The sequence below is a fragment of the Chamaea fasciata genome, unplaced genomic scaffold (assembly GCF_029207755.1).
Source record: "Chamaea fasciata isolate MVZ Bird 193981 ecotype frontalis unplaced genomic scaffold, bChaFas1.0.hap1 SCAF_1, whole genome shotgun sequence".
In the NCBI taxonomy this organism is placed as follows: domain Eukaryota; kingdom Metazoa; phylum Chordata; class Aves; order Passeriformes; family Sylviidae; genus Chamaea; species Chamaea fasciata.
This window is the reverse complement of record NW_027094086.1, coordinates 83,141,891-83,158,359: the sequence shown is the minus strand read 5'-3', so window position 1 is coordinate 83,158,359 and position 16,469 is coordinate 83,141,891. Positions and strand designations below refer to the sequence as shown.

Here is a 16,469-nt window from a genome sequence, read left to right as displayed (position 1 = left end):
AAGAGTGTTTCTGGATTACTTCACCTGGAAGATGCCTCTTCCTCTCCAGTGGGAGTACCTTTACCATAGGTACTGACCTATGCAACTCAAATGTGCTGAGTTGCTTCTAGGATATTCTGGAGAAACACATCAGTCTGCCCTCTTCCGTTTGTGTCCTCCAGACCTCTTATTACAAGCACAACCACAGTAGTGGGAATGCAATGCCTTGATTGTGGTGAAAAATTTTGCCTCAGAAAAGGTCCTGGTCATACAGCTGAAAGTGTCCGTTTGGAGCAGGGAGTACTGATGCAAACCTTTATAAAGCCACAGGTGTCAGAGACAAAAGTCAGCCGATGTGTTTATTTGGGGATGAGATGGAAAAAGAGCCTCCTTCCATTTCTTTGTCCACCTGTTAAGCTACAGGCACTTCTCTGCCTATGTGGTCAGAGATGCTGTCCAGTGCCCTGGTTAATGATATCCTTGAGTTTTGTGCCTGTTTAAATCTCTCATCACCTGTACACTCCCACTCCAGAAAATCTGCTGATCCTTAATATATCTGGTAAGTAAACTTTTCCCTTTCCTACCTGTGACTTCTAGATTATTACTCTTCCTACCCCTCTGGTAACACAAAAGACCCTTTGAGAGGTAAGGTGCAATATATGGGGATGACACTGCTCAGGGATTATTTACAATATTGTCTAAAGTGTGTGTTTCAGGCTGTGCTACTGTGAGCGTAGGCACCATGGAGGTCTCTGCACTGGTAGACTACTGGGATGGAGAGACATTTCTGTCAGAGCAGCCACAGAACATGCTAAGGGGCTGTAGGGGGATGAATGACACCTGATCCAGCACCATCTAGTTAGAATAGCACAGCTTTATCTCATTGTTTCATGTTTGCATGGCAAGGTTTTGGTAGCTGTGGGGCTACAGGGGTGTTTTATGTGAGAGCTGCCAGAAGCTTCCCCCATGTCCATTACAGCCAATGTCCACTGGCTTCGGGAGGGACCCACTGCTGGCAAAGGCTGAGCCCATCAGCAACGATGGCACCACCCCTGGGATAACTTATTTAAGAAGGTGATACCACACACTTGCAGCTGGAGAGAGGAGTGAGAACATGTGGGAGAAACAGCCCTGCAGACACCAAGGTCTGTGAAGAAGGAAGGGAAGGACTCCAGGTACTCCAGGCACCAGAGCAGAGATTCCCCTGCAGCCTGTGGTGCAGACCATGGTGAAGCAGATGTATCCCTGCAGCCCATGGAAGTCCATGGTGGGGCAGAGATTTACCTGCAGGCCACGGAGAACCCCACATCAGAGCAGATGGATGCACAAAGGAGTCTGTGACCTCATGGGAAGCCTGTGCTGGGGCAGGATCCTGGCAGAACCTGCAGAGCCGTGGAGAGAGGAGACCATGAGATTTACTGGAAAGACTTGTGACCCCCTGGGGGAACTCATGCTAGAGTAGCCTGTTCCTGAAGGACTGCACCCCTTGGAAGGGACCCATGCTGGAGCAGTTTGTGAAGAACTGCAGCCCTTGGGAAGAACCTGCATTGGAGAAGTTCATGGAGGACTGTCTCCTGTGGGAGGGACCCCATACTGGAGCAGGGGAAGAGCATGAGGATTCCTCCACCTGAGGAGGAAGAAGTGAAAGAGACAACATGTGATGAACTGACTACAACTCCTAATGGCAGTTCCTCTACACTGCTCAGGGGGAAGAAGGTAGAGAAAATCAGGAGTGAAGTTGAGCCCAGGAAGAAGGGAGGGGGGGAAATGTTTTTGGGTCTTGGTTTTATTACTCATTATCCTGACGTGATTTCGTTGGCGATAAATTAAACTATTTTCCCCAAGTCAGGTCTGTTTTGCATGATGGTAATTGGTAAGTGATCTCTACCTGCCCTTAATCTCGACCGAGGAACCTTTCATGATACTTTCTCTCTGCTGCCTAGCTGTGGAGAGTGAGAGAGTTGCTTTGGTGGGTACCAGGCATCCAGCCAGGGTCAATCCACTATATCCATTCACCAAAAAGCCCTGTTGCAGGAAGTTTACTTACAGTAGTAGGGAAAACATTTGGTCAGCTTGACCCAGCAGGGGAGAGCTTACACTGGAGAAGCACTTTGTGTAATGAAATTGCATAAATGTATGCCATAGAACTACTTCATAATCTTTCAAAAAACACTCTTTTAGTCAATAATCATGAATCCCAAAATTGGATTTTTTGTTCTACTGACCCACAATAATCATTCTTATGAACCGATGAGCATATCTGATGCAAACACATAAAAAGTCAGTGCATGCAGTCTACATACTAGTGTGGCAACAGCTTTGATAGACCCTTAATCTTTGTCTTTGTTGGGGCAACTACATCAGAAATTGTGAAAGGAGAAAATGCTGTGTTCAGAAAAAAGACCAAACAAAAAACCAGACTGTACATTACTGCAGCAGTGGAAGTAATCACCCATGATTTGCTAAAAGTTTGCTTAAAAAAACCCTGAGAACAAGTCACTTGTCAAAAAGCCTCTTGGCTCTCTTCTGGGTTCAACCCTCCAAGTTACTAGAGTGACAGCACACACCTCCAGTTACCTGAGCATGAATGCTTAGCATTCAAACTGCACAGCCTTTCACAGAATCACAGAATGATTTGGGTAGGGAGGGACCTTCCAAGATCATCTAGTCCACCCCCCTGCCACAGGCAGGGACACCATTCACTAGATGAGATTCCACATAGACTCTGGCCTCAAACATTTCCAGGCATGGGATATCCACATATGACTGGATAGTTTGAAAAGAAAGCAAAAGAAAACAGCAGAAGTTTGAAAAGTGAATCCACAAGTCACATAAAATACCCTAACAGGCATCAAGGCCCTTTGGAAATGCACTTCTATTATGACAGGATTACTGGAAAAAGCTGAGAGGCATCATGCCCATGCTGTGCTGTCATCCCACAGCACTGCCAATGGCAAACCAAAGAGACTTTGGCTAAACAGCTCCTCTTCCTGTCCTGCGCCACCTACACTGCCCTCCTCCCAGCAACAACCAAGGAACCCACTGGCAGGGCCCAGCAATGCCAAACACGTCAGCCAACCTCAGACATGAGTTTTGGCAAGGCCACTTCCACAGCGTAAAGATGCCAGCACCCTGTAATACAGCAGGCGGGCGGCGCAGAGCCACGGAGCTGCAGGATAATTAATGCTGCCTTTCAGCGGGGAGCCGGGGCACAGACGTGCTCCGTAATGTTTGCATCGGAGCCCGGCCAGGAGCCTGGGCTGTCTGCTCCAGTGCCCAGATGCCGCGGCCCAAGAGGGACCTGCGCTGCTCTGTCCTCCGACAATTCTGCTTCAAGTCAAAACTGGCAGCAAACCAAAGTGTTCTCATGAGACTGTAAATTAATGTTGCTGAAGGAAGCTGGCTAGTAGTTCATGTGGCGCTGGGTTTGCTTTACATCTGGTGTCAAACTTTGAATTCCCTCTACAGCTAGGAATAAAACAGGTGAGATGCCTGGGCCACTCAGCACCCCCTACACATTACTAATTTCCTTTCATCCAGGCCTTAAAAAAAATCCCCAATCAGACTACAGTTTTGAAATGTTATAGGGTTGGGGGTTTTGTTTGTTTTTTCTGGTTTTGAGTTTGTTTTTTTTTTTACTTAAAAAAGCAGCTGTTATTTCTCTCCAGGCTTTGCAAACATTCTTCCCATTAAGTAATTCATTTACTGCTAACAGCAGGCACAGCTTCCTCCAAATTGCAACTGTAAAAGATGCTGATACCTTTTACACTTGAAAAACGTGACCATGGAAAAGAAACAGATGTATTTTAAACAAAGATGCTCATTTTCAGCTCCTCTTCACTCCTTTGCCTCACAGACCAGGTATCTAACAAGGCCTTCACTCCAGCTGCCTACCATCTAAATCAGCATGATCCCTTATCTGTGCGTTTTCATTCGGGACACAAAATCAATCTTTAACCAAGGACAAATAGCACTGCTTTCAGTTACATCCAAATAACAGCTTCCAGTTCTGGAACTAGAAGTCAGGGCTGTTACTTTGTAGCTGCTTACTTGCTTTCTGCCAAGATGGAGGGGGAAAGGAAGGGCAGCCCCGAGGTCATAAAAGATATTCAAGAAGTATAAAAAGAAAAATTTATACAGCTACCTCCAACAAGAGATGAGACAGCATCCAAGGTTTAGATAGGCCTAACCTCCTCTTCACATCATACGCTTTTCAAAGCATGCTACCCACTTGAGAACTACTCCAGTCATCATCTACTGGGAAACTCCCATCAATATTAACTGGATATTTTAGTACTTGCACTAGAAGTGGAGTCACTGATAGCTGCAGAACAGCTTTAACTTCTACACAGGGCTATTCAACTCCCTGAGAAAAGCCTGGATCCTTCCTCAAATAACTTTATTTTCTTAAGTTCAAGTTGATTGCGATGGGAAGCTATGTGGTGGGGGAAAAATCAGCCAGCCATCCCGAATATTGCTCATCCCTTATGAGGAGAAACCCCAACTGTCCCTTGCAAGCCCCTTTGAAAGCAACATCAAAATCCATAGTACGATCAGAAAGGTATTAGGAAAATGGACCGTGACACACAGTTGCGACATGTGTTACAAGTCAGCATGGCACATGCAAGCAGATATGTGCTCTGGACTAAGCAGTGTCCTTTGCTTTGCTTATTTTGCATGCTTGACAAGTGATGTTTTACCTCATGCTTTCCCAAGTCTTTCTGGAAGTAATTTTTCTATGCATCTCCAGAATGCCACCAACAAGGACATGACCAAAAAAGCCTCCATTTGCTTGCCTTAAAATGTTCAAGTTCCACTCCTAATGCGGAAATTGTATTAAAAAAAAAAAAAAAAAAAAGAAATTAGGTCAAATAATTTTTCTTTTAGTAGATACTTGGAAAGAATTAGCTAGTCAAAAAGATATGTCACTTTTGGCAAACAGAAGTATACACACCCACATTAAAAAATCATTCTGTCCTTCATTTTCAACTGTATGTCCACTGCTGAATCATCCTTTAATTACAGCTGACAATTGCACAGATGTCTCCAATGCAGTTTGCTCATAAAGACACATTCATTGCAATGAGATACATGACAGACTTCACACTTAACAGTTGTCAACATAACTTCATTAATGTGTCTTGAGTATCCACTTGCCCTCCCCCACCCACTTCAAAACCAAAATTAAAACCCGCTTTTCTTCTGTCATCACATCCTCCAACAACTATCACCACTCACTCAAGTGTTAGGAAAATAAGTCACCGCTTTTTCCATAATCCCCATCAAAAACTGCTACTTCCAACAAAAGCAATGTACAAACAAACCCAGTCCCAAATGAAAGAAGCCATTTTCATTTCCCAAAGACCACATCTATTTATCTTCTTGACCCATCCAATTAAGTGGTATGATTCACCGATGACTAGTAGCACAAACATACATTGATGTGTTAAGTTCTGTCAAAACATTACAAAATTAGCAGAGAGCAGCTACTGTTGTAAATTTAATGATATACCTATGATGACTGTAGCTGGCAAAACAAATGTTCCAGCATTATAAGAGCCCTTTTAATACATAAATATTTCCTCTAAAAATAAGCTTGCACACTTAGAAGACATAATCTTCATGGGGTAGAAAAGACCTAAATGTTCTCACTCACAAATGTCAGACAAGCTTATCTTACGTGTGTGGGGGGCAGCAGGCCCAGTGGAGAAAACAAATGGTATTCTAAACAAAAAGAATGCCCATTTGCTTTTTATTTGTCTACACAGGGACTGAGACTGTGATGGAACATGTCTGCAGATGGAGCCAATTATCTGAAAACAAGAGATGTTCACAGATTTCAGGTTTTGATTAGAGACATTTATCAGTCAAAAGTAGTTGTGACTCATGCTAAGATTAAGTTTTATATTATAGCAAAGAAACTACCTCTTGGTGTCATTATTGAGAAGACTGATATTCAACCTGCACTCCCGAATTTTGCCAACTTTGCCATAAAGGTCTCTTGACTAGGACGTGGTTACAACACTTCTCAGTTTTCATACACTCACAGGAATGGAAACAAAATGTTCAACTCTGGTGACTCTTTATGAGTATTTGAACTGAGGGAAGACTCTAAGGCAGAGGAAGTAGGGTTCAGTAGGTCCTCCCTATTCATACTGGCCTTTGGATTTTGCCAGATGTTTGCATCTTTAAACGCGAGACAGAGATAAGGATGTTGTGAGCCTTGTAAGGGTCAAGCCTTTGGTGACCTTCAGAGTCAGGAGAGCACTACAACCTGAAAGGAATATCTATTCTAGGAGCTGGAGCACCAACAGAGGGAAATTTCCCTTCTTATTCAATTTAGGCTTAGGAGGGAGTCCCTTTGAGCCCCTCCACTGACATCTCACTGTGATTCTTTGCTGTCTCCCCTCTTTTGCACTGCAGACATGTGCACATACACAGTTGTAACTTCGGTCCCCAGTGCCAAAGAATGTCATCCTTATTGTCACCCATCTCTCCCCATCACCAGTTATCTGAGTAAGAGCATTTATCATCACAGATATATGTCCTCATGAAACAATCAATGCTGTGAGAAAACTTCTTCCCTGAATTTCCCTCTCTCCCACAGCCTCCCTTGTTTGGTGGGAAGGTGGAACACAGTAAGGAAAGGAAATTATACTGCTGAAAGTTCCGCAGTAAACCTTGGAATAGTTCTTCAGTGGAAAAAAAACATCCATAGGAGTTATAAAATCACTCCAATACTAATGATATATTAATGATATATCTGTATTGCTGGAAGTGTGTTTACTTCTTTGTAGATGTGATTTGAATGTATGTAGGCAGTACTGGAAGACAAATTTGAATTCTGGCAAATGACAACTTTCTATTACTCTGTATACTCAGCTAAGTAGAAATTCAAACTTACACACAGCGACATGAGAAAAAAAAGCAGTCAGACTGACAAAAGCGGTGGGGGGGGGTGTTTGTTGTTTGGTTTAAAATGTATTTATTTTGCCGAAAATTCCATCTACATGAAAAACCTTAATATGTTAACTATGATGCTGCTATTCTACCTGTATAATCAGTTTAATGTCTCTGAAGATTTAAAGAATAGTGTAGTAATGACGTGATTTCATCTTAATGCCAGCTTTAAAATGAAGGGGAAAAAATCACTTCTGTATGCCTCACAGAAACAAATAATTACTTTAAATCCATCTTCCTTGAAAGCAAGCTGTAAACTCTCCCGTTTCAAAACAGACAGATCCATCTTATGCAATTTGTCTGGTTTCTAATTATTAATATAATTCATAATAAAAAGCCGGAGGGGGTAGAATTAGGTGCTAGGGAAAGATATTTGGGCACACATCAACCACCAAAATGGATTAAGATCAGATGAAAAAGAGAGAACAGAACAGCTATTAAACTTCTGCCTCGTCTTCACTGGGGCTGTTGTTAGAAACTTGGAGTACAGCTGCACTTAATGAGTTTGTGTAAAAGCAGACATTATACAAATGGGAGAAAGTAGGAACTTCATCCAATTAGATAAGAGAATTGGCCAGCAGCCTTCAATGAACTGAAAAGCTCTTCCAACTTTAGGGATGAGAGCTAATTATAACTCTGTTTTTGTGTGTGTACAATGCTACTAAATTATTAAGAAATATTGTTCTGTCAAAAAACTATGTCGTACATACTGATTTGATTATTACAGATAGAGGATTTGCCAGAGACAGGGCTGGAAAGTGATTAGCCCTGATAAAAAGAAAAGTCATTTTGCCATCAGACTTCAGGGTTCAAACAGCTTCTTTTCTTGAGTTTCTCCCAAAATTTGGGCAATCGGATGGAATGGCAAGTATTTTTATTTCTTCTTGGTACTTCGGATGCAAGGCAGAGAGGCTGACACAGGTAATTATGTGCCTGTTGAGAAAGGTAGCTCAAGAGATATTCACTGTTGAAGCTAACACACAACCCCATTGTTGGGGGTTTTGTTTCCTTTTTCTCCTTTTTCTTTTAAACACTCAATAAGACAAAGAATCAGAAATAAGCTAGATATGAAGGAGCACAAAGGTTTTCACTTTTGCTTGATAACAATTAAATACCTTGTTCAGAGAGTAGACTGAGGTACAGAGAAAACAAGGAAATTATGTCCCATCTCCTCCTCCTTTGTCACTCCCAAGCACGCCTCCTTAACACACAATATAACAACTACTTAGGGTGTGCAACTCCCAGTAGCCACAGCCCCAACACCTTTGTGGACTCCATGGCAAATTAAGTCCTCCAGCCAGCTCCAGAATGTCCATCAAGTTGGGCAATTTTCAGGAAAGAAATGACATTTTACATAAGGGAAAAAAATGTGTGAGAGGGCATGTGCTCATTCCTCCCTTCCCAGCAGAGAGGGAAAGTGAAATGAGAGAATTTATTAACTTAGAAAACAGGTTCAAACTCTGGACCCTGCTATTTCACTTCACTCATGTCTCCTTTGGAATAAGGACTACCAACAATTGCCAAACAATGTCACTCCTTATAGCCAAACACCCAGGTTCCACGTTTACTGACAATCCATGCACACTGTCCTTATGAGCACGAAATGTAGTTTGGTTTTGTTTTCAGGACAAGATAGAGCCACTGGTCTCCTTGAAAGAAGCCAGAAGAACAAGGCAGAAAAATCCCAGAGCAGACAGAGCACACTGGAAGGCTGAGAGAGCAATGGGACAGCTGTAAACAAGGATGAAAGACTCAAATTCAGGATTAAAAAGGGCAGTGGGAAGAGTCCAGAAGAGCACTGTATGCCAAGCCATACTTCCAAACTAATATATTTTACTTCAATTATCCTTGAAGCAAAAAAAAGAAATTAACTTAGATTTAAATCTTCAGTAAGACAACCTCTCAAGAGACTTTCCACAATCTTTCAGACTTTGAAGGAAGACTACCAGTGCTGGTCCTAAAACTAACAGAGGCAAGAGAGAGGTTTAAGGCTCCTAAACACAGATTCAGCATGTCAATTCTGAAATGCTAAATAAAAGCACTGGTGTCTTATTAAACAAAAACCAAATCACCAAGAAATCAGCTTTCAGGGATGTACTGAACTGCCGCATTGTACTTGCTCAGAAAATTACCCAGTTTTTTCTGAAGGAAGAAATACAAATCAGTTTTGCTTAGCAAACGCACGAGCCAAACTCTTCTATTGTGAGGGTTTCAATAGACACTCAAATAACTTTGACAGCAGCATGGAGGGGGAAGGGTGTCTCTGACCCAGTTTCTGTATTACAGCATCGCTTGGGTGATGGTGGTACGAGTGTTCACAGCAGAACCTCTTTTCTTCAATTTTCCTCTCCTCCTTGCCCACCATCACTTTGTTTAAATAACCCACAGATGTTATCATGGGCACAAGAATATGGTTAATTGAGCTTAATGATTGCTGGCAGCTTCTTATATGCATTCAGCTGGTGATTCTTCAGCAGAGAGCCCTTTATACAGTGTGAGAGGAAAAATTGTTTTTTTTCTTTGGCTTTCCCATTTCATGGCCATTCTGAAAGCAGAGTTCTCATTTTTTCCTGAGATCTTTGCCCAAATCCTCTTAACATGCTGTGGGGAATTTTGAAGATCAGGCCCTCTTCACCCAGTGGAACCTAAATGATTTTTTTCCAGGCTCTTCAAGAACTTTCTCACTACTTCTCACACCACTGATTCAGGAGAAGTTTCAATTGCTCCTTTTTGTAGAGCAACAAAAGTCTAGAGAGGCAGGGAAGTGAAATACTGAACAAGAGGATAAATACATGATAGAAAGGCTTCACCTACCCAAGGCAGCAGGGAAATGGGGACTCCACGTGTGCAGACACCTAAGACCAGTATCCCTGCCAGGAAGCCAGGCAAGAGATGTGACAAATGAACTGGGATGAAAATTCTGAAAATCTGCGCAAGAGGGCAAAATTCAAAGGATGCCCATAAAGCTAAAGTCACAAGTTTTTTTCCCACAGCAAGGGCTGAAATACACTTCTGAGTCTGAATATACACAATGAAAATTTTCTCTTAAAAAACCTTTCACTGCTAGCTATGTTTCAATATGATTTTCAGCAGATCTTGAATTATTATGAACCTTTGCTTGTCTGCTTTTATATGTCACAAGCCATCACTAACCTGACAGGTCTCTGGCAGTCTTTCAAGCATCTTCAAAAACACAAAACTAATCTTGCTTTTAGTGTTACTTCCAGCTCCTAAACCAAAATCGAGCTCAGAGATTTGAAAAGAGTGGAATCAGAAATAGATTTTCACAAATGTCCTGTTAAGAAAGCTGAAAGTAAAGAGTAACACTGTCAAAAGCAATGGTATATTGGCAGAAGAAAAGCAGGAACAATTTTATGTGTCACAGTACACAGTGGTGTACGCCACAGCCAGGGGTAAAGCAGCCTTTGAGAAGCCCACAGATAATTCTGCTATACATAGACTGGGATTATGCCAGGTGGGTCCCAGCAGAGGTGCACGAATCTGGGGGCTACTGCACAATGAGAACCCAGGCCACGGAAGGAGGTGGGCCAGCAAAAATTGCTAAGGAGATCCCTGTTCTGCTGGACAGTAAAGCTGCCAAAGTCACAAGGAGCCACTGTCATCAGCCATAAGACCTCTTCCCAGCTCTCTCCCTCTCAATTTCCTTGGCTACTTAGTGCTTTTCAAAGTGCTGGTGCAAATTCATTAGGATTAAGGAGATGGGTCACACTTGGCACTAGTCAGTTAAAAAGAAAAAAACTATGACTGGAGAGAGGAAAGCCCAAAAAAATATGTAGTTTTATTTTTCCACAAACAATACATTAACATTCTCATTTCATTAGAGAAACCAGGTCTCTTTTTTGCTTTCCTCCCAGGTTTTCTTTTGTTTGTTTTGTTTTTCTTTGGGTTTGGTTTTTTGGGTTTGTTTGTTTGTTTGCTTGGTGGTTTTTTTGTTTACACTAGGGAAAAAGACCAATCAGAACATTTACATTATAAACCTTATAAACTTAACTCATTTTTGCTCAAATCCAATAAATTTTACATCACTTTCTTAAAATAAATACATTTTCTGCAAACATCTTGTATCATTTGGAAACTCACATTTGTTAAGAAAATAGCAGTACTAAAAACTTCTGACCATTTCTAGTGATTCCTTCTTTAAGAGAATTGTGGCACTTCCCTGGAAAATGTTAGCTAGTACACTAACTTCAGTACTGTTAAGTTCCCTCAGGTGACAGAACTATAATTTACTCTGCCGCCAGAGACTTCCCTCTTGACTTTGGGCTATTCACTTTGCCTTTGTGTTCTTCAAATCCAGCTATAAAATGAGTATAAAACTCGCACTTTACAGAAGCACCATGAGCATGAAACCATTCATTATTTGAAGCTTTTGCATACTGTGGAGGAAGAAGGTATAGAATACATAAAAACCCACTTGAACTAGGCTTTAGAAAGATGCTGGGAGGATGATGGACCTGACTGAATTGCTGTGCTCAACTGAGCAAAGCAGTGTTGCTTCCTGAATGACTAAAGCCTTAAGATGCTCTTAAGCTTGCAAATAGCACTACAAAATCTCTAATGGGTTACAGATAGGAAGGACTGCTGTTTTATATCTCAGCCAGAAGACAAGAATTATTCTGCTGCTCAAAAGGCTACAAACATGCAGTGGCTCAAGCAGACCAAAAGGAAAAGTACCACAGAGTAAAGACCAACGAAATAAACACCATCATTCCCAAAGCACTTTAATTTTATCTCCAGTGGAAAAGCCAGGCTCTGCTCTGCTTTGCCAATGGCATATGAAGATTTTGCTGCCTGATGCAGCGTGTCTGTGATGTCACTTCAACACTGGACATTTGTAGATCTACTCCTGTAACTTAAAACATGTTTTCTGAACATAGCCTCAGCTAAAAAACCCTTTCCCGTCTAGAACTGATCTCATTCACTTGCTGGTCTTTGACATCCCTCATCTAGGTTCAGAGTGATCTGTTTGCCTTTCTATGAAGGTGGAAGCACGGGTCAGAGTTGAGCTCGACGTGGCAAGGTCGGTAGCATCCTATACAGACACGCTGAGGGAACAGCCGAGAGCCCAGTGCCCTCCTCCTCCTCCCATTATCAGTAGTACCTGGTACCTGTGCAGGGGGAAAAGGGAGAAAAACTGAGAAAAAGCGAAGTCGATGATTAAGGAGTAAAGAATGGCAGATGAAACTAAAAATAGTCCCCTCGGCAGTTGTAAAGGAAATTCGTTTGACAGGAGGCTGCTTCTTTTGTCGAGAGCGGTTTGTTATGCAAGAGACGATACCAACACCGGCTCCTCTTATCTGGCTTGTCAGTTTAACTGACAAAAAGGAGCAGGGTTAACATCTCTGGAGCCACTGCCAGTCTCAACATTTGTTTGTTTTTCATGCATGTCCGTGTTTTAAGAGGCAGCCCAGGGATTAGTACCGTCCAGAAACTGTGGTGCAAGCTCGGTTAGGCAATTCCACAAAAATCTTCAGAGTACTTACTCGTTATTAAAGGCAACAATTGAGCCCCTGCCTGCTGCTGGTTTTGTTCCCTTGCCTCCTGCTTCAGCCATCACATGGTGACTTTCCTGCACAACAGAAAACTGAATGCCCACAGGTTTTTCCACGCACAAGCAGCAGAGCACAACTGCCCCTACTCTGCTTTTCCAGTTCTCAAGACAGATGACTCAAAATGTGCAGAGCCTCCTGGATACAAGAAAATGAAAACCTAAACCAGAGAAAGTTGTTTCACTTTGCCCCCACTCCTTCCTGATTCTGAGCCTTCAACAGCACTTACACCTCTATGTGCAAAGGTAAGTAGGAAGGAAGAGGCTTAAAAGAAACCACCTTATCACGTCCTGTCTTACAGAAGAGAAGCCACCATAAAACCAGGGGGAGAAGAAGCAAAAGTGAGGCTATTTGCAGCTTGCTGGCCAATCGCCCACATGACTGCAGGTGAGTCTGTATGTTCCTCGTTAACGTGCCTTCTGGCATGCCTGAAAGCTTTTGGAGAGAGCCTGGTGGTCACCACTGCCAATATCTGCTGGTGAGGAGGTAAGCAAACCACAGCCTGTCCAAGTTAAACAAGTTAAAGCCAAGACTTCCAAAAACTCAAGTGACCCATATACCGTGTGCGGGAGTGAGCACTTGGGTATGATGTAGGTGCAAAGGAAAACAACTCTGATTGGTCTTCTTTTCATTGGACTTCCCTGAAACATTCATTTTTAGATCTAGGATGCTGCTCTGAATCGTGGGCTAATTACAATCAGGAGTCTCTCCTTTATTCTTATTTTTGGAGGAAATGATCATCAGCACAAAGACAGCAAAGCAGAAGTCCTGTCTCCTCGGTGAGTAACTGAAATCATCTTCTCTGTCCCCAACATCAAGGTATTTGGTAGAAAAATAAGCAGAATAAGATAAAACGGTGGAAAATCCTGGTTGAAAAGTATACGGCAGCTTTTTACTTCAGGTTTTAAATGTGCACTGTGTTGAAATATTCTGGGCTTCTTCTGTAAACTGACTTAGAACCAACTCAATCCACTTCCTGCTCGGCGAAGGAAGACCTTGGTGGCAGATTTTGCCCTTAACCAAACCCACCTGCCATGAACTGCTTGGGCCACAGGATGCCACTGTTGCATTTCTTTTTCAGGAGGTTGAAAGAGTGACAAATTGTTTGCATGAACAGGACACCTAAACTTAATACCTCTTTTCCTTCTTAGCACATACAACTGCCAATGTTTAGAGATCCAGACAGACCATCCAGATGTAAATAGCTCAGAGCTGCACAGGAATATGTGTTTTCTTCAAGCTCAAAATGTTTGAATACCTTTTAAGGCTCGATTACTGAACCCAGCACCTCTGTACCTTCATAAATTTTCTATGCACAAGAAGTTTTTCCAATGACTGCCCTAAGTGTTGACTCCAACTCTGATAGTTTTATCCACAAAATAAATACCCTGTTATTGGATTTTATCTGTGTCCAGATGAGAAAAGAAAAACATTAGATGGGAGAGTAGATTAAATCAGAGAGAAGGCAGGCTGCTCATAATTGCTACCTCTTGTGAAAGAGCAAGAGCCCCTACCATGTTAATAAAACTTCATAAATATTTTACTAATATAAAATGGAATGCAATGTATTCATGCCAAGAGACAGAGAAGTGGCCTGAGCTCCCAGATAGCTGCTCTTGCTGTAATTTTGTGCAATTTGCAAACTGGCACACGGAATCAGAAGCCCAGGACTACTGAGACCTCTGGGACAGTCAAGACAAAAGCACTGCACAAAGGTCCACCACGTGAATTTTACAGCACTCAAGACTGCACAAAACTACACAGGGTCTAAAAGTCCTCTGAAAGCAAATTTCAGTCCTGACATATTTTCACATTGAAGTGGTAAATTATTACAAAAACTAAGTATAGAGCTGCAGACAGTCTCCAAGATCTACACAGGCAAGGGTTCCCCCAAGTTCAGCACAATACAGATGAAATTTGTGAGAATGGGTTGTTAAGAAATGAGGGAATAATTTTAATGCTAACACTTCCTCAGACTTCAAAAGCCATTTTGGTTTTGCTCAACATTTTAGAAGGAAAAAAAATGGTTTTAGCCTACTACAACTCCATTTAGGAACAGGGAAAAAGAAAAACGAATGATAAGGTTTCAGATACATCTTGGGTGGCCAGCAACAGAAGAACTTGAGAAAAGCCAGCATGAAAGTGACAGCTGTGGTGATGCAGAGCATTACCGAGGCCAGTGCTACAGCTCTGTACTTCAAGCTGATGTAAATATGAAGGGGCCCACAGATAACAGCCTTTTAGGATTCAAGGCTTCAATAGAAACATCCTCACTGCCTTCAGCCTGTTTTGGACGTGTCCCAGAAACTGGCTATTCCCCAGTCAGGCTCTAGATTCAGTGAGACAAAATCTCCCTCTTCAGAAAGCTGTGTTGTAAGGTCTCTAAATCAGACCTAGAGAATTTCTCAGAAGATGTTGGGAAGGACTCAGCCTTGTAAGAGAAATAACTACCAACCAAACAATTCACACATTTCCAAAGACAAAAATAAAAGAAGTCCACGGACTGGTCCCATTGCTTTTAAAATTAAGTATTTGTAACAGCACACACCAAGAATACAATATTAATATTAAATCAGTCATGACTGTTTACATTTCTTTTGCTGAAGAAATTTTCAGTGTTGTGATTTTTTTGTCATTAGCACAGAAAATAATTGACCACACATAACCAATTACTTAGTTCCCAAACTGAATTTACCTCCCATTCCAAAGACCAGGGATTTCAAAATCTCCTTAAGAAATGGAAAAAAAAAAAAAAAAAGCCTTCAATCCAAATTCTTTTCTTGTTGTTTGTAGCAATAAACAACAGATTTCATATAAAAGCAGCAGCACAAGGGTAGAAAATAGTGTTCCAAAGCTAATTTTAGTCCTGCTGATCTCAGGAGCTTAGTGTTCCTGTCAGACTGAACAGACTTCAGTGGTGCCCTGCCTGCCTGCCTGTCTGGATGGAGAAATCTGTCCCAGGAGATCTATTTATAGCACCTTGTACCCTGTACCTAGATTAGGTTTTAGGTTTTTTGTTTTGTTTTGTTTCATTGTGTTGTGTTGTGTTGAGTTTTGTTTTGTTTTGTTTTGTTTTTTGTTTTGTTAGGCGGGAGCATGTATCCAGGACTACATTGATCCAAGACACAGACATGACCTACTCCAGGAAATTACCAGGAAAAAAAAAAAATCAAAACTGTTCACACTTCATTTTCTGCACATCAGTCCCTCTGGACTTCATCAGCTAGCCAAAATTCAATCCCAAAGGTTATTTCTATTACAAAGAGGAATTGATGACAGAATCGAGTGTATCTTTGATATAAACCCATCTGCTTACACACCACACAGCATCCTTTCACCTGCAGTACTGTAAGAAGAAATGATCTGATCTTTTTCCTTGGTGGTTGTCATTTAAATTTAGCCAGTACAATATCTAATCCCTTCATGATTTTCTCCTTAGAAACATACTCTTACTCCTACATTTAGATGTTTCTCCCTAGTCAGCATGATTTTCTGTGGCTTGTTTCACTGGTTTCATATATAGGCAACTCCAGCAGTCACTACCTATCTTGTATTTTCGTTATGAGTTTCCAGGGAAAAACCCTTATGTCATAGAGTTAAGGGGTTTTTTATGTAGATCTCACCTTGTAATTCTGCGTTGATTGTGACTCTGTTATTTCAACTACCTGGTTCCATAATGACTTTAAAGTCTTCTAAATACTTTGCCCACCAGCTTCACTGAATTTTACCCAGTTCATAATAGCATCCCTTCAGTTCCACCCAGTCTTCCAAACCAAAACGACCACATCTGAACCCTTTCAGCCCAGAAAGAGAAATGCTTTAACAAAAGTACTAGTTATACTGCAAACAGTGTCAAAAATACTCTTATATTTCAGCCCCTCCAAAGAAAGTCTGTTCCCAGACCTGACTCCTTGTGATTTTTCAACTGTTTCTATGAAACTTGTCCATCAGAAGGGAGAT

The 16,469-nt window shown here is 41.7% G+C and overlaps 2 long non-coding RNA genes across 3 annotated transcripts; one reads left to right on the top strand and one right to left on the bottom strand.

Annotated features, from left to right (window-relative positions):
• Positions 1 to 10,677: 10,677 nt before the first annotated feature.
• On the bottom strand, positions 10,678 to 12,945 carry LOC136291640 (uncharacterized). Of its 2 annotated transcripts, none has more exons than XR_010721638.1 (3): positions 12,789 to 12,945; positions 12,444 to 12,529; positions 10,678 to 12,068 (listed from the first exon to the last, which is right to left on the bottom strand). It is a non-coding gene; the product is annotated as an uncharacterized lncRNA (long non-coding RNA). The 2 variants fall into 2 exon arrangements; XR_010721637.1 differs by having other exon boundaries at positions 12,739 to 12,791.
• Positions 12,729 to 16,378, top strand: LOC136291632 (uncharacterized). Its single transcript, XR_010721634.1, has 3 exons — positions 12,729 to 12,896; positions 13,170 to 13,288; positions 15,598 to 16,378. It is a non-coding gene; the product is annotated as an uncharacterized lncRNA (long non-coding RNA).
• The last annotated feature ends 91 nt before the right edge of the window (positions 16,379 to 16,469 follow it).